The sequence below is a fragment of the Numida meleagris genome, chromosome 2 (genome assembly GCF_002078875.1).
Source record: "Numida meleagris isolate 19003 breed g44 Domestic line chromosome 2, NumMel1.0, whole genome shotgun sequence".
NCBI classification, from domain to species: domain Eukaryota; kingdom Metazoa; phylum Chordata; class Aves; order Galliformes; family Numididae; genus Numida; species Numida meleagris.
Window position 1 is genome coordinate 6,684,247 of NC_034410.1, and position 25,884 is coordinate 6,710,130.

Here is a 25,884-nt window from a genome sequence, read left to right on the forward strand (position 1 = left end):
GTGGAGAGAAACCTACAGTAGCTGGCAGGTGTCCTACATAACAGTAAATTACATTAGTGGGGCTTGCAGCACTTGGTGGTTCAAATTTTGTCTAGTTGCTTTGTGTTTGTCCTCCAAAAGGTTGGTAAGGAAGCTCACCTTCCCACAGTGTACAGACCCCCTGGGGAGTGGTTTTGTGTGGTTTGTGTGGCCCATTCAAAACTCAACATCAAGACTGTGGCCTTGTCTAAACACACATTTATACCGTTAGAAGCATAGCTAACACAACACTCCTAGTGTAGAGGCAGTGATCTCAACATAAAAAGATACCTTATACGTGCCGTGCATTATAATACATACCTTATAATGCTACAGTTGCTTCTCTACAAGAAGCAGTGCATATATGAGATGCCTCTGTGTTGACAGAACTGCATCTGTGGTAGATGCTATACCAGAATATTTATTTCAGTGTTACATCCTACCCCTACCTACTATAAACTACATCAGCACAAACACTACACTTAGGTCATGCCAGTAGTATTAAATCCTGCTGGTGGAGCTGTCTTGAGGTGAGAAAATGAGCATCATAAGGCAGGCAAACCATTGTGCTGCAATGATGAAAGACAGTTTCAGGGAACTGGGATTTTTTCAGTCTGGGGAAGAGGAGGCTCAGGGGAGATCTTATCTCTCTCTACAGCTGCCTGAAAGGAGGTTGTGGCAAGGTGGGGGTAGGTCTCGTCTCCAGGTTATGGCGATAGGATGAGGGGGAATGGCCTCAAGTTGTGCCAGGGGAGGTTCAGGTTGAATATCAGGAAAAATTTCTTCTCAGAGTGGTGAGGCACTGGCATAGGCTGCCTGGGGAGCTGGGGAGTCACCAACCCTGGAGGTGTTCAAGAACCATGGAGATGTGGCACTGATCCCAGTAAGACTAATAACTGTCTTATTGGGCATGGGGCATAGTGGGGGTGGGTTGTACTTGGACTAGATGATCTTAGATGTCTTTTCCAACTTTAATGGTTCTATGATTCTATAATTCTCTGGAGTTAGTGCGTGCACTCTCGTGCTGGTGTACATAGCCATGGGGCAATGTAACTCCAGCTGCAGCAAATATGCTCAGCATAAGCACACGGTGCCTCTGCCTTCAGCAACAGAAAATGAGCAACGAAGACGGCTATAAAGCAGGGACTGCTGCATCTGGGAGCCAGATGCACGTTCTTCACTCTGAGGGTGGTGACACTGGAACAGGTTGCCCAGCGAGGTTGTGGATGCCTCCTCCCTGGAGGCATTCAAGGCCAGGCTGTATGGGGCAGTGAGCAACCTGGTCTAGAGGGAGATATCCCTGCCTACAGCAGGTGGGTTGGAACTAGATGATCTTAAAGGTCCCTCCCAACCCAAACCATTCTATAATGCTATGAATACTTTTATTTGCTGATACTAATCTTCGAAGTTCTGCATTGGGTTTGCCTCAGTGATTTGATTAGAAATTTCATGCAGAAGATAAACAGTTTTCAATACAAAGATTTTTGAAAGGAAATGTATTCCTTTTCCAGCTAATTCTCCTGGAGGGGAAGAAAAAAGGGGGGGGGGGAGGGGGGAGGGAGGGCAGAGGGAGGCAATGATTTCTGAGTCACCTACCTGCCCCAAATTGCTTGGAAGTGCAAGAGAACATACTGAACAGAACTTGCCTTGAGAAGTTACCATTTTAAAAGTGTGTGAGAAATGAAAGTGTCAAGCCTAAGTTTACGCAGAAAATCTTCTACAAAATGGTGATTAATACAAACAGTTCCTCCTGATTTATTCTCTGATGCCTCTTCTTCTAAACACTATAATCTAAATGAGAAAATAAATAAATAGAGCAAGACCAATTGCTGCACCTCCTAAAAACTCGCAATGGAGAATTAAGCACTAGTGGTGGGGGTGAGCGGAGGTAATTAAAACAAATTGGAAATCTTGATAGGTAGAAAGATGGGAGCCTTTCTGTCAATGAATAATTTCAGTTGGCAAAGTACTTGCAGATGGCTTTCAGCCTTGACTTTGTCATCTGGGAGTATCTTCAGCAGCAAAATGAGCTTTGTGATTGCTGACCCTCAGTATCTCAGCTGATCTTCATTTGGAATATCTAGGGGATTAGGAGACAACTGACTCTTCCCCGAGCTTTCCTCAGGTGCATTTTGCAAAAGGCTCTCAGCAGAGACTGGAGAGCTGCTCACAAAGACGTCAGTAATCTTTCCAACCTCGTCTGTTCTTCTACAGGCTCCTATTAAAAATGAAAGAGCGCTGGTAAAATTAATGCAAAACACAGTTGGGAAGAAAATGCAAACTCTTTTGTGACAGACTTCAAGCTTCTGCAAGCGTCCCTCGCTTGCCTATTCCAAAAGAGATGTAAGAGTCCTTTTAAGTGTGTTGTTATATTTGAAAGAGAAAATGCAAAACTGTTTTCTACTTTCTTTTCTCCCATTTGTTAGTAACCTAAAATGCAAATTGGATGAGGACAACACACATTGTCCTCGCTTACGATTTTTTTTTTCTTCCAAAAAGATACGCTCAGTATTTTAATAGCACCATCTGTCACAGTAGCAAGAGCCAAGCTGCAATATTGATCTTGTCACTTTAGGGAATGGTATGATATTCAGGATTATAAATAACATTTTTCTTCTCTCCATTCATGTGTTTATTTTTTATGTAGAACCCAAACTCAGGAAACTACTTATATCCTCTCATAGGACAAGTATTAACATAGAATCCATAAGAGAGATTTTGTTGGGATCTGAAGAGCATTGTTTGGATTGTTAACCTGGTGCACCTTAACAATGTGAATAACTTAATCGGTCTATGCAATTGACATAGTGACAACTATCGTCACAAGGAAGCAAAGATAATGGCTTCTAGTGCCCATAAGTCATTATTGGGTACTACGTTTCTCTCTTTAAGAGAGAGAGATGATTATGCTGATGAGATTTTAAATGAAGAGCACTCAAGCTGATGTTACAAAGAAAGCAGGTGCTGTGTTTCTTGCTATTTTACATGTAAAACAGTGGCTCCCTAAGTTTTTAAGGGCTCTGACCACTTGGCGTCAGCTGGATGTTTTAAATCTTCATTTAGGCTGCCTTAGAAAAGAGAGGATGCACCGTGTGGGTTATTTTTGCTCCAGACTCTCTAGAGATACACAAGGGTTAGGATCGAGTAGAAAGTGTCATGAGCATAGAAAGTTTTTGGTGCATTGCACTGTTTCATTTAAACAAAGTCTTTTAGTGGCCAGTTACTGGTGGAGAAAAAAGATTTCTGCCATTAATGCAAAAACTTCTGTACTTTCCTTTCCCTGTTTGCATTTCTGGATGTAAATGTATTTTTCAGTGCACTTGACAGGTCTGATGCTCTTAGGTGGTCAGCCTAGGCAAAGATATTGGACAGATGGAAGGGGTAATGAAATTTTCCAAGGGGTGATGATATTTTCTAGGATTTACAGGGTTGAATACTTCTATGTGTAGTTCACTGTTGGACACGATTGACACTTCAATGATTCGGCAGCATTTTTTTTCCCCTCTATTTTATAATCCTCTTCTTTTTGGTTTGGATATTACACAAGTTTTGTGCCCGTTAAAGTAAGATTTCACTTGGGATTTGTAGTGTTTAAGTGTCAGAATACAAATAGTTGAATACTGTTTCTTCTGTTACGAATTGTACTGCTGCTGAATGTGTATCTATCCTCTGCATGCAGTTTCACTCACACCTTCAAGGCAGCACATGGAGCCTATAAGTACCGCGTTTTACAGATTTTTCAGCAGTTGTTGTTAAACATCTCTAAAAAAAAGTAGAGCTTTTACACAAAACATCAAGAGCTTGTAGTAAAATAATCCATTCTAATCCTATTCTTCATTTCTGAAAGGCTTTGCAAATTGATTTCACCTCAGATATTGCCAAACTATATTCAGCGTTCTGATTTGTTCTTTTGTTTGTTTCATTTCCTTTAACTTACAGAGATTTACAAGTGGAGTGTTTTTACTGGGGAAAAATAAAATCCAGTAAACAGGTTTCAGCTACTGAACAATGAGGACTAGATAATCCATTCTCTACCTCCTCTTTTTGCTGCCCGCCTGCTCAGACCATTGCTCATGGCATTCCATCCAAGTGCTGCCTGGTGGGGAGAAGAGCCAGATTTGCAGCCATGTAGAAATACATACAGATAGCACATTTTGCTTCTTAGAAAGATTGCTGCCTGTAGATTTACAAGCAGTCTTCAATAAGAACCAGACAACAACTACAGAAAATGTTATTTATGTGTGATAAATACATGTATAGGTTGGGGGAAGGGCAGGTGCCAAAATCTCCGTAGTGATCATAGCATTCCTTTGGATACGAAAGGTGATTTTTATGCAGATGGGCTCTGGCAGGAGGTTAAGCAGCTCCAGGAAGCACAGTCAGGAAGTGCCCAGCCTGACTCTGTGGGGCCTGGTTTCTGTTCTCCACTGACCTCAGCATCATAGTGGATGGCCAGTGTGGATGGCAGAGCTGCTCAAACTCTACTTCTGCATAGGGGAGCAATGACAGTCAGGATGAGAATGACATTGCAAGAGCAATTGCAAATACACTCTCCTTTACTGATGCCCCACTGGCTCTCATAGCCAATCAAGCCTGGCTGCAAAGGAAACAGAAAAATACATGCAGTACTGTTTGTTAGTTTTTGAGTATACGCTCCTCTGTCTTTTGGTGGTGGCAGGCAGCTATGCCATCATTACCAGCCAGCAGGACGTGTCAGGAGATATGTTTGTGTAGCAAGCTCAAATCCTTGGTGTTTTTCCAGGGGCAGAAAGTGGAGGAAGTAATGGGCTCTCTGGGTGGGCAGGAGCTGAGCTGCGGGGGAAAAGGTGAAATGGAAGCATGAGGTGACCTGGGGATGCTTGGGGATAAGGTTCAGCAGAGAGCTGTGGCAGGAAGAGAGCTGAGAGGAGATGAAAGGCTGTAGCTGGAGAATGGGGAGAGAATGATTTGTAGGTAAATGAGCAGGGGGATAAGGGGAAGGGATTACATGAATCTCTATGATCAAATAAAAGGCTCTGTGTGCTAGTTTCACCAAGAGGTACATCTCTTCCCTGGGCTGGATAACGCAACTTGCTCTTGAGCAGAGATCTCTAAAGCAAACATTGGTATTTCCTCTCTTAGGATGATCAAATAGAAGAGCTACATAAAGTTAGATAAAGTGTCTGATTAAAACCAAATCCCCCCAAATGCCTATGCTGACAGCCTTTTCCAAATACGAGAAGATCTGTCTGGTTGTATGCAGCCCACGCAGACAAGTCTGTACCTGAGAAAAAGGAGCAATGGACATCCCTGGGAAAGCAGAGGAGGAGATGGAAAGGGCAGCGGGGATCCCAAACAGGATCAGAAGCATTGCTCCAATAAGAGCAAAGAAACATGCACTCTGAGTGCAAATTAATTAAGCAGCAGATTTAATCTGTGTCTCATGAGCATTATTATGAAAGAAAACATGACAGACGTATTATAGTTAAAGCATTTATATTTGTAAATAAACTGTGCAAATTCACAAATCCAAGAGAACATAAAAAACAGCTGTTTTGGAGATGGGGATAGATGCAGCGTGGTAGATGTTTCTTCATCAGCATGCTGGGAGTGGGGTGAGGAAGAGTCTGTGGGGTCTGGCTCGCAGTGTTAACAGAATGGAGAATGATGCATAGCCTTATTTGTAAAGATAAAAAGTAATTAGGGAAAGAGTTTTTCTCTAAATATTAGCAGAAACAGAGGCTAGAGTCATAGAATCATTAAGATTGGGAAATACTTCTAAGATCATCTAGTCCAACCATCAGCCCATCCCCACCATGCCCACTAAGCATGTCCCTCAGTCCCACATCTCCACGTTTCTTGAAAACCACGAGGGACAGGGACTCAGCCACTTCCTTGGAAGTGAGTGATCTCAGGCAGTAAAATGTGCCAAGTATCATGATGGTTCTCCATTAGAAAGACCAAGGGAATGGTTGTAAGTGTAAAATGAATAAATAAATGCCAGTAGCATCAGTACAGCAGGACTTGAGGAATGCCCTGCTCCAGCACTGGGCAGATTCAGCTGTGCAGCGGGGCCACAAGCAGCTTCCCTGTCTTTGGTGGGTCACCCAGACCTGCACTACCAGACGTGACATCCAGAAGTGTCCCCCTTCTCTGATGTAGATGTCACAAGGAAATGATGCAGATTTGACAGGGGAGCAAGCATCCTCTGCCTGGGCAAAGGGATCCAAGGGGACACACAAGCCCGAGGCAGGCATGGACACATTTTGGGGCTGAAATCCAAAGCTTAGGACTGCAGAGCTTTTGGTTGTAGAGGCAGCTGTCTGTAAGGGACATTTGGCAGGCGACCTATGCAATCAAAGCTTCAGAGAAAACAGGAATGGAAAGGATCTCCCAAGGTCATCTAGTTCATTCCTTTGTCCGAAAGCGAAGTTTAATTATACCCATGCCACTCCTGAGAGAGGTTACATCTTCTCTGCCTCTATAAATTAAACAATCTGAGTTCTTTCAATTTTTTTCCTCAGATACAATGTATTTTTGGAAATCTGTGAGCCTCTCTTGGACTCTCTCCAATTGATTTGCACCCTCCAACAGCCCAGGGCTGTGTACCCTACACACGACCTCCCCGGTTCCAGAGAGAGCTGAGGATGGCTGGTGGTGGTGAATGCCCTTGCTGACTCCACGGATGTATTGAGCTTTTCCTATTGATTCGGAGGGAGCACCTGCAGAGATCAGTTTAATGTCATGAAGAACTCTTTGGTTTGTGATATAGATCTCCTTCACCAACTTGTGTCAGAGTAAAAATAGGACCTGTGCCAGGAGGATTGGGATTAGGTGATCTTTGAGGTCCCTTTCAACCCCAAGCCATTCTATGATTCTATAATTCTGTGATTCTATGAAATAATGCGGCAAGTCTAAATTTGAAAACTTGTAGAAACTGCTTCAGTGTGAAAACAGTTTGGAGAGGGCTGAAAGTTAGCACAAAGTTTTTGATAAATGCAAAGACTCTACTTACAAGGAATTGCTTATCGCAGCTGTCTGTGTTAGGTCAGGTCTCATTTAGCATCTTCATTTAATGATTCTGAAGAGGGAGTAAACAGCCTGTTAATGAATTTGTGTGTGAAGCTATATAGGGAGGAACTGTGAGTAATAGGCAGGAAAGTAAAGACTACAAAGGGACATGGAGGTGATAAAATCACAAATAATGGAGTTAATTTAATCTCTGAATAATACAAGTTAGTACATTTGAGTGAAGCGGAGGAAAAGGATATGCTTACAAAAATCTGGGGAAAAAAGACAGTCAAAAGCCTGTTACAAGAACAGTAGGCTTGGGTTTGGGATATTGCTCTCAGAAAGCAGAGCACTACGTTGGGCTCTTCAGGAAGACATTAAACGTGTGTGATGTGGGAATTTCTCCTCCCTGTTAGTTGCTGATGACCCACGTGCTTTAATATTTGAGTATAGAAGATGAAGGGGGAACTGCTTTGTGAGACAAGATTCAAAGAGCCTGGACTGGTTGCTTAACCCAAGGGACAGAGCAGCCTACAGATACAGGTCTCAACTGAGAAGACTTAGAACAGAAGGGCAGAATTATGAAGAACTTCAGTTAAGAATGGGGAAACAGGAGCCATCAATTGAGCATTTGAGCTGATCACTTGTGATGGATAGTATAGCCCGGGGCTTAGAAAGGTCTACGCAGTATGTAGGAAATATACACCAGGGAAAAGCTGAATTGTTGGAAAGATGGCATAGGAGATAAGAGGTGTCATCATCATCCCTATTTTCATTTATTTTAGTTCCCCCTCACATCACTCTGACAAGAGTAGTGCAGGAGGAAGCTTTGACATAAATGACAACCTGGCCCTATGAGTCTGCTGAGAGCAGGTTCCCTCCTGGGTGTCAGCCTTTCAGTCCCTTCTGCAAACAGACAAATACAGTGATCAGGGATGCCATCAGCTCAAAGGTTTGGACGTAAAGATTTTTATTCCAAGTCATTTCCTCTCATCGCCTTTGTGAGTGTCCCATTGAGGCCTGAATAATTAAAACTGCCTATATAAACAGCAATATATCCAAAACCAGTTTCCTAAATGAATGTGTGCTTTCATATGTATAAAGAGAGTGAGGGAATCTATGATTATTGCTTTCCTTTTAAGAAAACGTTCAGGTCTTTTGTCCAATGCAGTTTATTATAGCTTTGTTGTAAGGGAAAAAAAAATCACAAAAATATTCTGCTGAGAGATAGGAAAATGATGTACAAAAATTAAGCTGGGCTGGTTATCCAGTAACTGGAACATGGATAAACAGGAGAAATGTCCTTAAACATCACAGAAACAGCGCAGCAATGCAGAGGTGAACTAGGCATTAAGAGGCACGAGTAGGGCATGACAGATGAGGCTGTCATCACAAAGAGCTGCATGAAGTCTTTGCCAAAGTCTTCAGCCAAAAAGCTGAAGGTCACATTAGAGACCAGAATACGTTTTCCTGGGGGCAACACAAAATGCTAAAAGGTTTTTATGATGATGCCAGAGCAGATAGTTAGGCAGTTAGAGCTGTTAGAAGTTGACGTGGCGCTGGGTCCAAACGAGCTCCATCTCAGCACTCAGACAGAAGCAGCAAGAGGAGATGAAAGCATTGGCAGAGGTTTTCTGATCCATCTCCAAGGATGGAGTGGTTCAAGAGGACCAAAGAGGGGCTACTGCCATTTCTGTGTAGAAGCGATGCTTGAGAAAAGAATTCAGTGTTTATGTAATTCATTGATAACAATGTAACTGATAAGGGAGAAATATGTTTTGTTTCTGCCAGCAATGATAGAGGATTGTTTGCTTGGGCTCAGGAGAAGGGAGTTCTTAGCTTGTAAATTTACTTGAGTTTCTGAGACACATTATTGCACTCAGAGACAAATGTCAAGCCAAGTCTATAATTTATCTGGCTTTCCTGAAAGCAAAGCATGCAAAATATCGATCTACCTAGTAAATACACATTATCACCTGAAAATGATTAAAAAATAGCTCAGGAAGAATAAGTAACGTCAGTAATGTTGCAGAGGGATAAAAGAAAACAGAGAGCAAGCTTACATTAAACAGTATCTACCAGCATTTGGTGGGCTCTTACAAATTCTTATGCAACATATGCCTTGTATTAAACTTGAAAATATTGTGGAAGTAAAGGGGAAAAATCTCATCCTTCGTGTGCCTCATGCTACAGGTCAGGTTCAGTAAGGGATAGGACTGTGACAAGCCTTTCAACGCAGTGCATGATAAGCTTTAATCCACGCAAAATCTTACGTCTGCCATTGGCAGAAGTTGCCCTTGAGGCACAGTTCCATACTCAAGGAGCTCTGCTCTGTCTGTGGTGATGATTGGCCTCTAAGTATTAAGGATGGCAAACCAGATTGTTTCAGGCAGTACTGAATGTGATGACATCACAACATATTTAACAGAAGTTGAAGAATAAGATTCAACTCTTCTCGGTGCTGAGCTCCTTCCCAAAGGAGGGTTTCCATGCTCCTTTGGAGATGAAACAACAGCAAGGGGCAGCACCCTGTCCTGTCCCGTCCTGGATGTGTTGTTCTGCTTGTCTCTTTCTCTTTCTAACTGATAGAGGTGTTGCATCAACCCTGCCACATCCCAGGGTTGCAGGTGTGCCCTAGAGGGATGACCCTCTTCTTTGCTGCTGTTTGGTTATGTGCCTTTATTCCCCTGGCGTTTTCTCTTCTTCTGCAGAAAGATAAAGCTGTAACTTTTTTTTTTTTGCAGATGAGGTTTTTATTTGTAGCATTTGGAACTAAGACCATGACAGAGTAGGATCTGTTTTACAGTGCAGAGGGAGCCCATTTTCTGTGTATGCCTCCATTGCAATTCTGTGTGTTGTTTCTCTACTGTGTCAAAACAACCCTCTTGCACTCACTCTCCAGGAATGCAAATAGGAGTTGCAAGTGCTCAGCCTTCAGGGATCTGCCGTTGTGATAATCTCCTCCTCTAGTGTAATCTTCATAGCTGAAGTGCTGCTAATGTGTTTGCAATTTGTCTGTTTTAGCATTTAACTAGTAATTATTAGTGGCATACTCTTTTGGGTGATCAGCCCAAAGCTGTAGCGGAAGGGTGTGACCTTGGGTTTTTTTTTATAGACAACGGAAATTAGTTGATAACGGACAACAGTAATTGCTTGGATGACAGTGCACCTCTGGAGCTGCATCACCACAGTACATCACTGAGGCCAGGAGCTTAGCAGGATTCAGAGAAAAGGGAATTAACAAAATGCAAACAAGATGTTAAAATGAATAAAAAATGGGATAGAGGATAATACAGAGGGTAATTATAATGTAATTATATAAATATAATTGTATAAGTAAGCACTGTAGCTTCACTGGGAACATTGCATTCAGGGCTGTGCTCAGAGATGCCTGATGAGTATATTCTGAGGCTTGAACAATTCTTACATGGAGAAATAGATAACTACTTGTGTTAGTTATTTTTGTAAAGGAGACCACAAAGAGAACATCAGACCATGACATGGGACTCCTCAGGTGTCAGCCTCTGGGTCAGATCTAGCCCATGGAGCCAAGTGTCCTGCCAAGAATCTGACCCCCACTTCTTTATATCCTCATCACATTTCCAGTGTTTGAGTTCCAATCAAACACCATGATTGATGTTGTTGTGATGTTATTATCACATATGGAGCTCATTGCCATGGGAAGCTTCTGAGAGAAGAAGAATTCTGTGTTTGGGAAGAATCTGGAAACTTGTACCGAAGCTAAGAATATTGCTATTGCTCTGATTAGCAGTAACACATTTAACAAGAGATAGTCAAACTCTATGATTTAAGTCAAATTTTAAGTTAATATGAAGACAAAAGCACAGCATCCTTCCTGTTTTCTTATTATTTCTGACAATTAATTCTACTGTCTACAGTTAATCCACCCTCTTGTGCTTTCTGGTCAGATCTCTTCCGTACTCCTGTGTTTACATGAACAAAAAGCATTCACGATCATCATGGTAACATTTAGAAGTACATTCAAAAAAAAAAAAAAAGGTTTTGCAAAAACATTAATGTCTCTTAACAGCAGAAAATGTGTGCCTTGAAGCAGGTTGGTGAACATTTACTCTGTGGCTGATTCAGGCTGTCATTACCGTAAGCTGTGCTCAACTCATCGTTGGCCTGATGCAATGCAATGTGTTCTGTGTTTTTATCTTGCCTTTTGGTACAAAGATATCCTTCATTCAGAACTGCCTTCACCAGTAAAGTTGCTGCGCTTCCAGGATCCCTGTTAGGCAATTTTATTTTTGTATTTGTCTGATGAATGCAGTCATATCATTTACTATTACGATATCATAGATAACATTGGAAAAAATAATGATGTAAATAGAGGGAAAAAAGCCCACAACAATTTTACATGTTGAAAAGTAGCTCGACTTCATTTTTGGCCAGGGGCGTCTTCAAGCTGAGGGAGAAAATGTGTAATATCATTATCCTCTGTTAAATTGCTATCTTATTTTTTTTCCTTAGAGTTTCTCCAATGAAAGCTGCATGACCAAAATCTTGTTCATTTTTTATTGTGTTTTTTTTTTTTTTAATGTGAAATTTGAAAATGGGTAATGTATCTGTGATTTTCCATTCCATGGTTTTATTGCTGGGACAATATTGTTTCTGTTACGGCTTGTGAGCAGCGCTTCGTATATGTTCTTAAATAGATCTGATGCATGAAATGTTTCTGTGCTTCCTTAGGCTTTGAAGTCATTAGAGCTAAGTATTGCCAAGTTGGCTAAATGTCTGGGTGGATGAGTTGCTGTACTGTCAGATCTGAATGTTCAAGAAGTAATAATCCATGCAAGAAAGAAAAGAAAAAGAGTTCAGACATTTTTGAAAAAGGAATGTATTTTCTGGCTTCTTTATTTCTCTTCTGGGTGTTGAGATTTTTGGTTAATGAAGTTGGGTTTTCCCTGGCTTCAAAAAGGGCAGAAACTGATGATTTATGGTTTTTAATGAAGTTCAGGTTTCTCACATAGCTCACTGTGGGAGGAGTTTTGGGAATGCATCGTTATTTCCTCAAGATAGTTACTGAGGCAAATGCAAGGGAAGATGGGCTGTGAGACAGGTGTCTGGCTGGGTCTCCGGTATGGGATGAAAGGTCTCCCAGGTGTTTGGAGGCTCCATTGCCTGTGGGCCACCTTGGATGTTATTGGAATTTTTTCTTAGAAGTTTAGGATCTTGCTCCCCTGAATGCTGGCTGTGCTGTTACTGTATGAGGATGGAGCCGTAGCTCTGTTCTACTTGACCATCCCTCCCTTCTCCCCTTTGGAGGAGTTACATCTTCTAACAACCTCTCCAAACATGCACGTAAGCACTATCCTTTTTATTATGAGTGTTTTCATTCTTAGGTTTGCAAATGTATTTTGGACCTGAGTGAAAGGTCAACAGTTGAAGATAATCCTGGAAAAAGCTGGCTGGTGCTATTCCTTAGCATTAGGGAATGATGTAGTTTGGGAGGAGCTGCCCTGCCTCTGCCAAACACTGTCTGTGTTTCCACAGTGGGTAAAGTAACTGTTGTTGGAATACCTTGTAAATGCTGGCAGACATTTGTTATTCCTCTGAGGTGAAGAGGGAAATGGAAATTGATGCTAATAATCAACGTAATTATAAAGAAGGCTGCTGGAAAGACTCCAGATCTGTAAGGGAAAAGTGGCATTTTAAGAGCTGTGCTGTGGATTGAATGAAAAATGTGTGTCCAGAGAAGGGCAACAAAGCTGTGAGGGGTCTGGAGCACAAGTCTTATGGAGAGCAGCTGAGAAAACTGAGGTTGGCAGAAGAGACCTTATCACTCTCTACAACTGCCTGAAAGGAGGTTGTGGTGAGGTGGGGGTTGGCTTCTTCTCCCGAGTAACAGCAATAGGATGAGAGGTAATGGCTTTAAGTTGCACTAGGGGAGGATCAGGTTGGATATTAGGAAAATTTTTTTTCTCTTAAACAGTGATGAGGCACTGGTGCAGGCTGCCCAGGGAGGTGGTGGAGTCACTGTCCCTGGAGGTTTTCAAGAACTGTGCAGATGTGGCACTGAGGGTCGTGGTCAGTGGGCATGGTGGAGTGGGTTGACAGTTGGGCTAGATGATCTTAATGGTCTTTTCCAACCTTTATGATTCTATGAACATTGGTATCGCCTTTTAAACCATTGTACTGAGACTGGAGTGAGAGATCTCAAGTCATGCCCATTATGTGTCACTATGTTGCAAAAAGTTCTCATTATATCATACATATATGATGGCACAATTAATTAGTTTGGAAATTCTTTCTGCATATACTTCATTTTTAAAACTCTTGATTTGAGTTTTGATTGGGTTTTTTTGTTGGTTTATTTACTTTTTGATATAGAGGGGACGGAAATCCAAGAGAACCCTTTTAAAACCTTTCCTGTGTTCACTAAAACTTGAACTTGTCAATTCTAGGCCATCATCAGGGGATGCTGGGGCTATAAAATGCAAAGAAATGTGAAAATCTTTGGTACAAAGCCTTTGGCTTGCCATGCCTACAGGATCCAGTCTTACAACCAGTAATGTCAATGAAGAAGATGATGAGAACATGTATTATTTTAGAAAATTCTTGCTGCCTGGGTAGTTTATGTGCCAGGTGTCTAGATCTGGGTCTCAAAATATTAGCCTATAGAGACAGCTCTGGGCAAATGTCAGTGGCAACGGAGCTGAGCTGAACATATCTTTAAATAATTACTGCAAAATTAAGGAACTATTTTGAAGCTGTAAGCGAGTTTGATGTGTCATGATCATGTTATTGGTAGCAGTCCCTCACTCATTCAACTTTATTATTGCAGAATCGATATTTTCATTTAATGTTTTCTGAATCATTGTCATCTCAGTAGTACTTAACTGAATAAAACATAAGATTCATTTGAAATAGCTGCAGATACAATGTACTGCATTTCTCAGAGGAAGAATGTTTTCACTTTGTTTAACCCAAAGCATCAGTTTATTTGCAAACATAATTGATACTGGCTTGCAAAGCATTCCTAGGGTACCTTAAATGGAATAGCCATCACAACAATATTAGATTTATGGCAGATGAGTGTAAATAGTGCAATATTAGCTGTAATGGATTCCAGACTGTAAATACACCATGATGTCCCACGGTGGTTGGATCAGGATTCTCATTCATTAATGGCAGTTCAGAGGTGCATTGCTCAAAAGGAATAAAGCACTGTGTTCTACATTATCATCTGATTCTTTACACAAACTACAGCTGTGCATTTCTGTCATGCTGAGCTGCAGGGTCAGATACAGACAAGGGTCAACAGCAGGTCCTGGACCTAGTAAGGCTATTAGTGACCAGAACCACAGGTAGAAACACAGTGCTGGGTTCAGCCAGAGGGTGCATCAAACCTTAGCCAGAAAAACTCAGTAATAGCAAAAATGCTGTTGAGGAATAAACAGCCATGTGCTGGGCAGGTGGCAGGTAGAATATTCTTCTTAGGACTGTAAGTTATTTTCAGCAAGGTCTATTCTGTTGGAAGCATCTCCAGCCCAAAGCACAGGAGAACTCTGCGTTGTTTAGCTCCTGGCTGCTGCTGAAATACAAACATGTAATAAATAAATATACACAGATAAAGAAGAGATTATTTTTCTTTTAATGTCATTCCAATGAATTCCCAGTATGCTGACTAATATTGATTGCATGTCCCTGTGTCGCGGGATTATTTTGTGAATAGATGTTTTTCAGTTTTGACTTCAGCTCACAAAAATGGATTTTCATTTATACTGCCTGCATTGCACTTCTTTGACTGTGTAAGGAGGTTTTAAAATTGATGTGCCTTGCACTTTCAGCCACTTATAGTGCCACTTACATCCACTTTACAGAGCCAGAGTAATGTCAACGATCTTTAGTGCCTGGGAGAAGAAGATGCATAGGACTGTGCCAGGATGGAAGCTGTACCAGTCTTTTAAAGCAATCAAGTGTCTTTGATTATAGAAATTGAAGCCTCATTTACAGTGCAAAATCTATTGAAGATACTTACAATTTCTGTTTCTTGAAAAAAAGATTCCTCCCAGCTAAATCAACTACCCCTTCTTCCTCATGGAAGGAAAGTCACAGTGAAGAAGGGTTCTGGTACCCAGGATGGGCTCCTTCAGAAAAGGCCTTTGTGTATCAGAAGGGTTTATTCTATCATCTCTGTTTGTCTTCACTTCTGTTGAGTTTAACAAGGCATACTCTTAATAGGGATAAAATTAAATCTTTAAAAAGGTGTATTTAACATAACTACTTGGAATACTATAATAGCGTTGCTAAAGATTATGGCTGTAGTAAAGCAAATTATAGTGCAGAGTTTATTTAGCAAAGAGATATGAAAGAGTTTTATTATTATTATTATGGACAGTGTCATCCTAATGGATCGGTTGATAAGAAAACATGAAAATGTAATGCTGGATGGACTATGAATTAATAATTTACTTTCTTTCTATCATTATCACATGGGTAAGCCAGCAGTCTCATGTCTAAAAGGTAACTATTGCGTCATGACCATGTCATTCTGCTGTCAATACAACTGAAGTGAAATCAGTTTCAAGAAAATACTAAATTAAAGCTTTTTTCTAGACCATAACTGACTGTGCTGCTACAGGTGTAATTTTCGTTCATATACAGCCTGTTCCTGGCATCTATAAAGGGAATAAACTCTGCTGAAAATAGATTAATTTGTTTTGGAAAGCTTGCCTCTTGACTCCACTTCTGGACATAATTAATAGCTTGATATGTTGGTTAGGATTTTCCTATTAGTTTGACTTTTCTTTGACTACTGGAAGGGACAGAGCAATCAGGCGAAGTATTACTGAGGCATCGTGTCCATTAAAGCTTTTTACAATCACCTCCCTTTTCTGCAGCTCAGATTTACTGGCAAACATGAATGTGTGTACATTTCCTATCAGTCTATTATGCTTTCTTCTCGTATTACTCCTTTTGGAGAAGCTGTTACTTGTTCTGATATCACCAAACTACAGCATGAGGTGAAAAGTATTTAACCAGCAATTCAGTGCTCTGGATTACTTTAGAAGGCAGATGGAATTGATTTTTTTCCACTGGCCAACTTCTATTTCCACTATTCTGGGCTCTTTAAGTTTAAGTCTCTGAATGTCCTATTCAGCAGCCACATCCTACACCGAAAGTCTTGATCTATGGAGGAGAACAAGAGAAATGGAAAGACTGCTGATTCAGTGAATAAATCTAGGCCTTAAGCTGCCTTATTATCCCTGGAATGTGTGTCCAAAAGACTGTATTTGGGCAATATTTGTAATAAATTGCTAGTAGTGTTCTCAGGTATGATCAAATCTGTCCTCATCTTATTTAAAAAGTCTGATCTGCTCTACAGAGTGTGCAGTGATAGGTGTTGCAACTTCTCTTTTGCAGTATGAGTTCCTGTGTGGCAGTGAGACTTCTTAAGCTCTCCTAATGCAATTTCAGTTGTGAATGTTCTGCAGGTAGAGCTAAATGGAGATCCAGAGCTTTCCAGAAGATATTGGTTACAGCAAAGCCTGTACACAGCCAAGTACATGATATGGTGATGGGTCAGTGGTTGGACTTGATGATCTTAGTGGTCTTTTCCAACCTTAATGATTCTATGTTTTCCTATTGCTTCCTAATTCTGACATTTAAGCAATAGGTTTTAAATTCCTTTTACACCTATTCTTGCAACTGGATCATAGGTTGGGATATTAGAAGACTTGGCTGGTGCCTGGAAGCTAGAGTGGACTCAGTTTTTGTATCTTTGTTTGGTATTGTTATTGTACTACAACACATTTAGGCAATTGCTTTTGCCATTTGCAATGGTGATGTATACATGATCTGATTTGTATTTAAATAAATATGATGGGCATATCATATATGTGTAATTACAGAGATCTGTGAGGTGTGTGAATGAGATGTTCATTAATTATTTGTGACAGGTATATAGTCTTGGCTGTGATTCTTTATTACTGTCAAGCTCCGATTTCATAGTAGCATGGATTCTTAAGGTATATATATCTTCAGAGGGTAAAATGCACATTCTTGCATCACTTTTCTCTAGCTCCTAGGTTTTGCTGTAGCTCCAGCAATGCCTGAGTGCCTGAAGGGCCATTGCTGAATACCTGCTCTGTCTCTTCAAGTTAATGAACATTATCAATGATGAGTAAAGGATGTCTTGTCCCTTTTTAGTGGTCTTATGCTGTGCTCAGAGCTCAACTGTTCTCCTGAAGATCTCAGTAAAATGAAAATTACGTATAAATCTGTGCATCCTTCATGCATCTATTCTCTTGTGCTACTTGCAAATCAAATAAATGGTTGGGAGCAGGACATTGCTGGTACATTACTTGACTGACTTATGCTACATAAGGCTGTATTCAGGCAGTTGTGTGTTGTACGTGTACATTGTACATCATGCTGAAAGTTTTCTACTTTCTTTACTGCATCATCTGGCTTCAGGTGAGATGGGAGCCTCATTTAGTGCAGCATTCTCAGAACTGAAGAGCAGCTCACTGAGGCAGTTAAAGCAGGGGCACAGTGCTATTTACACAAAGCAGCCCTTATCCACTGAAAATGAAACTTCTCGAAGGTGTTCCAAGTGGCACATCAAAACTGCTGGTCAATTTCTAAAAAGCAGAGAGGAGACTGATCTGGTTTCTGCTTGCCTTAAAACAAGTAGACTACTGAGGCTGTGCCAGCAGTAAGTCAACTCCATGCATCCTCTTCCTTCTCTTTTTTTCCCCTGCCTTGGAAGAAAGACATACCTTACCTTTGTGTTGAGGATCCTAGGTAGGCATTTCCAGGTGGCCTGCTTTCCATAAAGAATGTTTCTACTGGCTTAAAGAATACTGGTAACAAGTTTTATCCATCCTCTGCTTTGGTGTGTGCACCGTGCAAGACATTTCGTTCCAAAGGGTGGAAGTTGAGGCACAGAGAGCAAACAAGTGAAGGAACATGAATCTGTGCACCGTGTGCTTTATCCACCTGGTGAAGCAGAGCTATGCCCAAGCGTTTTGCCTTCTCCAAAGAAATAAGGTGGACTGGAAGTTCAATGGATTCCTTCATGCCTCTTCTAGAGGATACGAGTGACTAGAGTGTTTCGTTGTTCAGACTCTTGAAAGGGCTGTTTTGGGCTGGCGGAAAGGCTTATTTAACCATAGTGCTAGCAGGAATGCAGCAACCTGTGTTTACTGGGACAAGTTTCATCCCGAGAAATCTATAAACACTTGAAATACAATCAGGGCAGTGTATAAATGCGTGTAGCCATCACAGTTCCCACCAGTAAATGAGGGCACCACAAGCCATCCAGCTACAGTGAGCATTTCAGAGAGGCAGCAAATACACACCCAAGTGAAAATACTACTGCAGGTGCCACATCTCGTGTCTTTGATTCTCTTGATGTTCAGGAACATTTGTGAGAAGCTACCACGAGCTGATTGCGTGGGTCCAGAGGAGGGCCGTGAGGATGCTCAGAGGGCTGGAGCACCTCCTATGGACACAGGCTGGGAGCTGGGCTTGTTTAGCTTGGAGAAGAGAAGGTTCTGGGGAGACCTCATTGTGGCCTTCCAGTACTTCAGGGGAGCTTGTAAGCAGGAGGGGGACTGACTTCTTACACAGTCAGATAGTGATAGGACAAGGAGGAACCGCTTTAAAGTAAAAGAGGGTTTACTTAGGTTAAATGTTAGGAAAAAATTATTTACGGAAGGAGCGATGAGGCCCTGGCTGCCCAGAGAGCTGTGGATGTCCCATCCCTGGAGATGGTCATTGCCAGGTTGGATGGAGCCCTGGGCCCTGATCTGGTGGGTGGCAACCAGCCCATGGCAGGGGAATGGAGCTCAATGATCTTTAAGATCCCTTCCAACCTAAGCTATTCTATGAAGCTATGAAATACAATGCCTTTAAGATGAATGTATGTTATATGCATCCATCTACTTAACAGCATCAATGTTTTGCAGAACTACATTACTGAAAGCATACAGATCATGTTGTATGTTCAAGTATTTTTTTTCTTCTTTTTGTGTAAAGCTGATGGAAAAGTAAATGAAAAATAACAACCATTGCAAAGAAAATTGTGCTTCATAAAGCAAATGTTTAAAAAGCCACTTGCTCCAGCTGTGGCTTTTATGTACAAGGATCTCTCAGGCAAATGTATGTGCTTACATCAGATGTCTTTCACTACATTTACATTTAAACCAGTCATCATCTTATATGCAGATCATTTATACACCCTATAAATCACTGTTGTATCTAAAAATGAAGATGGGGCTCTCCCTTTTCCAAGCAGTAGGCTGCTAAATAATCTAACATGTTTGCAGCTGCTTAGAGATGTGGATTGTCTATTTGTGAGTAATTTAGGGGAGCTGATTTTTTTTCTCCATTTTCGCTAGAGGTCTCTTTTTTATTTCATAGAATCACCGAGGTTGGAAAAGACCACTGAGATCTAGTCCAACCATCAACCCATCACCACCATGCCCACTGACCACGTCCTTCAGTGCCACATCTACCATTATCCTGACTTGGATGTTTTAATTATGAAATATAGATTGTGGCTATTTGACAAAACTTAAGTTTTACGTATATATATATATATATATATATATATAAAGGGAGTAAAGAAACAAATCCTTCCACTCACTTCCAAAACAACAACCAAAAAGCACCTATGCTGAAGCAATGAGGAAGGAACTCAGCTACTCCCAGAAATAACAGGAGAGGGGGAAATGGAAGATCAGTCGCTGAGATCATGGGGAGCAAAATTATTAAGCCAGACTGCAAGGAGGAAAACTCCGAAAAAACAATTTGGAGATGATTCACAGCTGGCACAGAAGCTGGGCCCTCAGAAGTCTCTTGCACAGATAAACAAGTGAGGAAGAGACATCTGTTGCATTACAGCTGCCAAGGTCACGCCAGAAGGAAGGGAGAGAGGGGAAGGGAAAAAACAGCAGTACTGCCCGTATTCCTCGCAGCAATAACACAGTGCCAAAAGACTACAGCGCTGCTAATAATGTGCCTTTGGAGTTGTAATGGTATATTAAATTATACGTGCTGGCTCAAAATTAACCCCAGTGATGGTCAGAAATAATGTTTTTGAAAAACGTAGTCCACTTAAGTAGAAAAAGTCTGACACTTGGTACACATGCTTGATCTTTAGGGTAAGCAAAGTGAAGAGGAGACATAATGCAGAAGTGAGTGGGGCAGAGGTACTGGTCGTGTTCCCCAGAGACCTGCTCCAATTTAGGCAGGGAAGTGCCATGCAGAATAGCTCTAAGCTGCACACAAGTGAGCAGACTTCTTCACAGCTTGCCTCCTAGCGCTGTCTCATTTGTTTACCATGAACTGGGAGATCCTGCAACTTGCAGCAGCAGCAAGAAACAGAAAACAGCAGAAAACTGTGCAGCAGATAAGCCTGTTATATTCCCTTTAAACCACACTTCCATGCTCGAGTTAAAAAGTAAATGCACCTGAGTAAAGCTTCTGTAATGCACAAATAGAGGCAACACCACAGGACTGTTCCATAGATCCATGAGTTCTTGCCCTGTGCCATGTCTCTATCCTCCGCTGCAAATACAGGGAGACTGTCTCAGATAACTAGTTTTCAGGCTTGTAGAAACATTTTTAAGTGTGCTTCTTGTTGGAACAGATATTCATTGATGAGCTTAATTAATGGCATTGACTAGGTAAACTGGTTTTGATCTGTTAAAGGAAAATGCTACATCAAATTGATCTCTTAAAGATCTTGGTCATGGGTAATGGGAATGTGAAATCATTGAAATTATCTGAATGGATCCCTAAGCCACTCACTGGAGCCTCTAAAGATTTACTCAGACATAAAGACTCACTTGTTGCTCTCCCTTGACAGAACAAATGTTGAAGACAACAGGAGAAGGGTGGCAGAGCTAGGCTGGTGAAAGATAAAGTTAATTAATGCATATCCTCATCAACAAACTGTGCTTTCAAAACAAAACAAAATTAAATTCTCCCTCTCCAAAGCTTATTCAGACAAACACAGAGCAGAGACCTTCAGAATGAACAGCCAGTATATCTTGCTGCTTGTCTGATAGGATGAGAGGTAATGGCCTTAAGTTGTAGCAGGGGAGGTTCAAGTTGGGTACTAGGAAACATTTCTTCTCAGTAAGAGTGCTGAGGCATTGGAACAGGCTGCCCAGGGAGGTGGTGAAGTCACCATCCTTGGATGTGTTCAAGAACCGTGGAGATGTGGCACTGAGGGACATGGCCAGTGGGCTGATGGTTGGATTAGATGATTTTAGAGGTCTTTTCCAGTCTTAACAATTCTGGGATTGCCTCTAAAAGTATAAACTCCTGTACAGAGAGTTTTTTAACCATGCAACCTCATGGTTTTACCATGATCTCCAGTGGGATCTATAGGGATGGGGCATAGATCCCTCTGACCACAGAGGCCAGAAGGAAGAAGGGATATGCCATTGCTTTTCTGATTGGTGATATTGTGACACTGGGACTGCAGAGAGTGAGTCAGTCACCAGCATGGCTTGGCAAATCTGCAGGACCATAATAATACTGTGGACAGTCTGCCTTGCACAGACCCATCCCTCTCATTCCCCACTCTTTGACATCCTCTAGAAAAGTTGGAGCAGTGAGAGAATAAGGCAGCTGCAAATGTATAAAATCAGATGTGGAGATTAATTGGATTTCCCTGTCCATGCTCTTAAGAAGAGCATAGAATCATAGAATCATTTAAGTTGGAAGGGACCATTACAGGTCATCTAGTCCAACTCCTTTGCAGTGAACAGGGACACCTACAACTCCATCAGGTGCTCAGAGCCCCATCCAGCCTGACCTTGAATGGTTCCAGGGTTGGGGGCCTCCACCACCTCTCTGGGCAACCTGTGCCAGTGTTTCACTACCCTTATCATAAAAAAACTTCTTCCATATATCCAGTAGAAACATCCCGCTTTTAGCTTGCCACCATTTCTCCTTGTCCTATCACAGTAGACCCTGCTAAAGAGTCTATCCCCTTCCTTCTTACAGCCCCCCTTTAGATACTGAAAGGCCGCTCTCAGGTCTCCCTGCAGCTTTCTCCAGGCTGAACAGCCCCAGCTCTCTCAGCCTGTCCCCATAGGAGAGGTGTTCCATCCCTTGGATCATTTTTGTGTCCCTCCTCTGGACATGCTCCAGTAGGTTCATGTTTCTCCTGTACTTAGGACTCCACATCTGGACACAGTACTCCAGGTGAGGTCTCACAGTGCAGACGAAAGGGAGAGGGTCACCTCCCTCGACCTGCTGACCACGCCTCTTTTGATGCAGCCCAAGATACAGCTGGCTTTCACGGATCACAGGGACCTTTTTTCCACACCAGGAGCTCTTGTCCCCGTCCTTCTATCTCTCTGCTGGAAAGCAGCACTGCTTTCTACTGAGCACTGCTCACCTTGTATCCTGTGGATCTGTTTTGATCCAAGCTACATCAATCACCTTTCAAATGTCTGAATGTTAAAATCCATGCCTACAACATTTTTACATGCTCCTCTCACCTTCTCCTCGTGGGTGTCTGTGCTGGCAGTCTGTCTCTCTTACTGAGTTGTCTCACTAACATCTGCTACCTCCAAAACACTGTATCCCGAAAACTATAGCTTTTAGGACTTTTCCATAGTAACCTACCCAGGAGTATGTTTTTACATTGCCACAGATTGCCAGAGTGCTTTCCTGGGTCATGTGTCCTCCCTGAACTGAAAGCAAACCAATGGGAAGTGGTCTGTGCTGAGTCTGGAGCTCAGAGGGACTGAATGTGCAAAGGCAGATCGTGTGGCGTGTTCTGCTGGAGGCAGCCCATTACAGCACCCCAGGTACTAATAGGTTAGTTCCACTAAAAAATTCAGATATGTAGCTCTTCATCTGGGACCTGGTCTTCATCTGGAGAGGGGAGAACATGAGCAGACTGTAGGAAGGTGTAGTTAATCAAGTAGGATTCATTTCTACCCATTCTGCCCACTGGCTTTGACTTCCTTGATGTGGTAATGAAGGGGGAATTAATAGCCTGGTGTGATATAGCCAGAACCCTAGGTTTCAAAGGAGCAGAAGGGCTCTGCATCCAATAACTCTACCTGCTGCTGCTGCAGGCTTATTAGTGTCCTTGCTCAGTCTATACTCCCTCCAACAGATGTGTGCAGCTGGCGGGCTCCCTGCGAGCACAGGCTGCACTTGAATCTGCCCTCTGTAACACTCAAGAGGATGGGAATGCTCTGCACCAACTCCTGAGAGCCCAACACTGCTTCTGCAAAGGGGCAGTTCTGCATCCATAGGTAGCAGAAACATCCACCTGTGGATCAAAGACAGCCTAAGTAAACTGTTCTGCATCATTTTGGGGCAAAAATAACAAACTGCTGCTTTCCCTAGCATTCTTTGCTGTAATGTGTGGTCAGAAACAATCCTTATAGTGCTTTAGCTACTGAGAGTGCATGGGTGCTCATAGCAATGACTTGAAAAGTTTTAGTTCAGTTTGTCTTTAAGAACCATTGCAGCATTTTGTTCCAGTTGCAACATACAAGGCTCACAACAGTCTTGGAGCATGAGGGGGCATGGTGGTGGTGATGGTGAGGGTGGTGAAGATGGCCTCCAAGAATTCCTGGGAGCATTTTGAGAATGCTCTCATAGCACAATTCTGTTCCTGCTGGTCTCAGGAGAATGAGAACAGGTCCTTCCACCTGTCAGTGGTTCCTCTTCTGGTGGGAGGGAAATGTCTGTCCTTCCACAGCACTGGAGCAGCTGACTGATGCTGAATGGAGATGCCATTTGGGTGACTGTAGCTGGTCTTTGGAACACAGAATCATTAAGGTTGAAAAAGACCACTAAGATCATCAAGTCCAACCACCAACCTACCCCCACCATGCCCACTGACCACGTCCCTCAGTGCCACATTTCCATGGTTCTTGAACACCTCCAGAAAGGATGACTCCACCACCTCCCAGAGCAGCCTGTGCCAATGCATCACCATTCTTTCTGAGAAGAAATTTGTCCGAATATCCAGCCTTTATTAACAGGCATGGAGTAATCTGCTCACACATCAGCAGGGTGAGGCCATGCAGTGTGACCTCCATGCTGTGGTAAGATATCAACTTTATTGCTTAGCTTAATTTTATGAGAGATTAATCTTCCCCTATTACAGGACAAGAATCAGGATCTGCCAACCCCAGCAGATGGCTCATGGCCATCAGAAGGGATGAGACCCCCTGTATAGACAGGGATGGCAGAGAGGTACCAGCATGCAGAGAGACCAGTGAGCTTCAGTAACTCTGGAATAACTGTGCCAAAACACTCGGACGTGCAGCGGGAACACTCATAATGCACCTATGTAATGAGGTTAAGCCATATGCATTTGTGTAGCTAACTGCTGGACTAATTAGCACAATTAACTTCCTATGTGCCCAACAACAAGAAAAAAACCCTACAATGTAGGTCTGGCCATTTCCAGAGCTAGTGAAAACTGTGTCTTACACTGCTGACTGCAAAAGAATTGAATACACATGGAGAAGGTGTGCAAGGGTTAACAGAAGATAACAGACATGAAGAAATATACATCTTTTAAGTAAAAGTGTAGTTTAAGTTCAGTAGTTGCCAGTGTAACTACTGAGGGTCAGGGACACAGAGAATGATTTCTGCAACGAGAAGATCCATCCTGCAGAAATTTCCAGGTCATAGGATGAGGAAGTGCAAAACCCAAACAGTTTTGTTTTGTTTGAATTCCTCTTGGGAAGAAAGCAAAAGTGTGGAGTGAAGCAAGACTGCATCAGTGCCCACAACAGGTGGGAAAACAGACCAAGGGGACTGAAAAACTCAAACCCATCTACTTGTACAGCCCTTGAAAGCAATTCCGTTCGTGTGATTGGGGACGAATATCTGAGTGAGAATAACCTCACTATAAACATCTACAAAACATTGTGACTAAAACTATTGGGACTAAAGAAATTGCAGTGTAAGCTGGGACTGTGTCATAGTACAACCCAGCAAGAGGTTGACACAAGCTGTTAGATTTAAGTGTAAATTACTGCTTCGTTCTCGAGAGGTGCTATTCACTCCACTAATGAGCTGTTCCTGCATGCTGGCAGCAGGGACCAGGAGAGGTTGTCCAGTTTCCTACCAGCACAATTACACGTTGCAGACTTTTTGCGTCGTGGTTTCCGTGAACTGATGGGCTGTGTGATGATGGGAATACAGAAGTACTTAGTGGTGGCTGGAAGCTAAGCTCTAGGAAAGCTCAGCTGAGCATTAAATTCACCCCGAGTGTAAGGAGCGATGGCATCCAGCAGAGCCATGGATTGCAGCCAGAGGAGTTCGTGGTTAATGCAACCTGGTAGCATAAACCAGCAGTGTAATGTTACAGGTCAAATGAGGCATAGTCGCTTGCTAGATAAATACCCTGATGTTCCTTAGCTGGTGATTTGCAGACTCAGCACAGATCCCAGCATCACTGACACTGAGCTTTGTCCTACAGCACAGAGTGGGGCTGTGGGCTGGATGCAGGGGGTGTGGGGGTGGTAAGCAGCACCACGGCAGCATCGGACCGCGCGGTGCGGCGGTGAGCGTGGGACTGGGTTGTCCCTGGCCCATTTAGAGCATCCTTCACGCAGCTCCAAGTTTTTGCATGGGCAAAGGCTAGCAGAGAGCAGTACCTGAAGCATGCCTTGGGTATGACAGCCGGACGGCAGGGCTGGGAAGGTCTGTTTGTGAGAAGAGCTCTGCTGTGCAGGGGACAGAGAGCTCGGGCGGCGTGGAGCAGTGCATGCTCCTGTGTCACTCCGTGGGTGACAGCGGCTGGAAGCGTGCAGCAGGCAGCGATAAGAGACGTGCAAAGCGACCCCATCCCATCCCATCCCATCCCATCCCATCCCATCCCATCCCATCCCATCCCATCCCATTAGG

General features: G+C 42.6%; 1 protein-coding gene across 2 annotated transcripts in view; it reads left to right on the forward strand.

Moving 5' to 3' along the window:
• DPP6 (dipeptidyl peptidase like 6) overlaps positions 1-25,884 on the forward strand; it is a 461,031-nt gene that overhangs the window by 197,057 nt on the left and 238,090 nt on the right. The gene's annotated exons all lie outside the window — the stretch shown is intronic.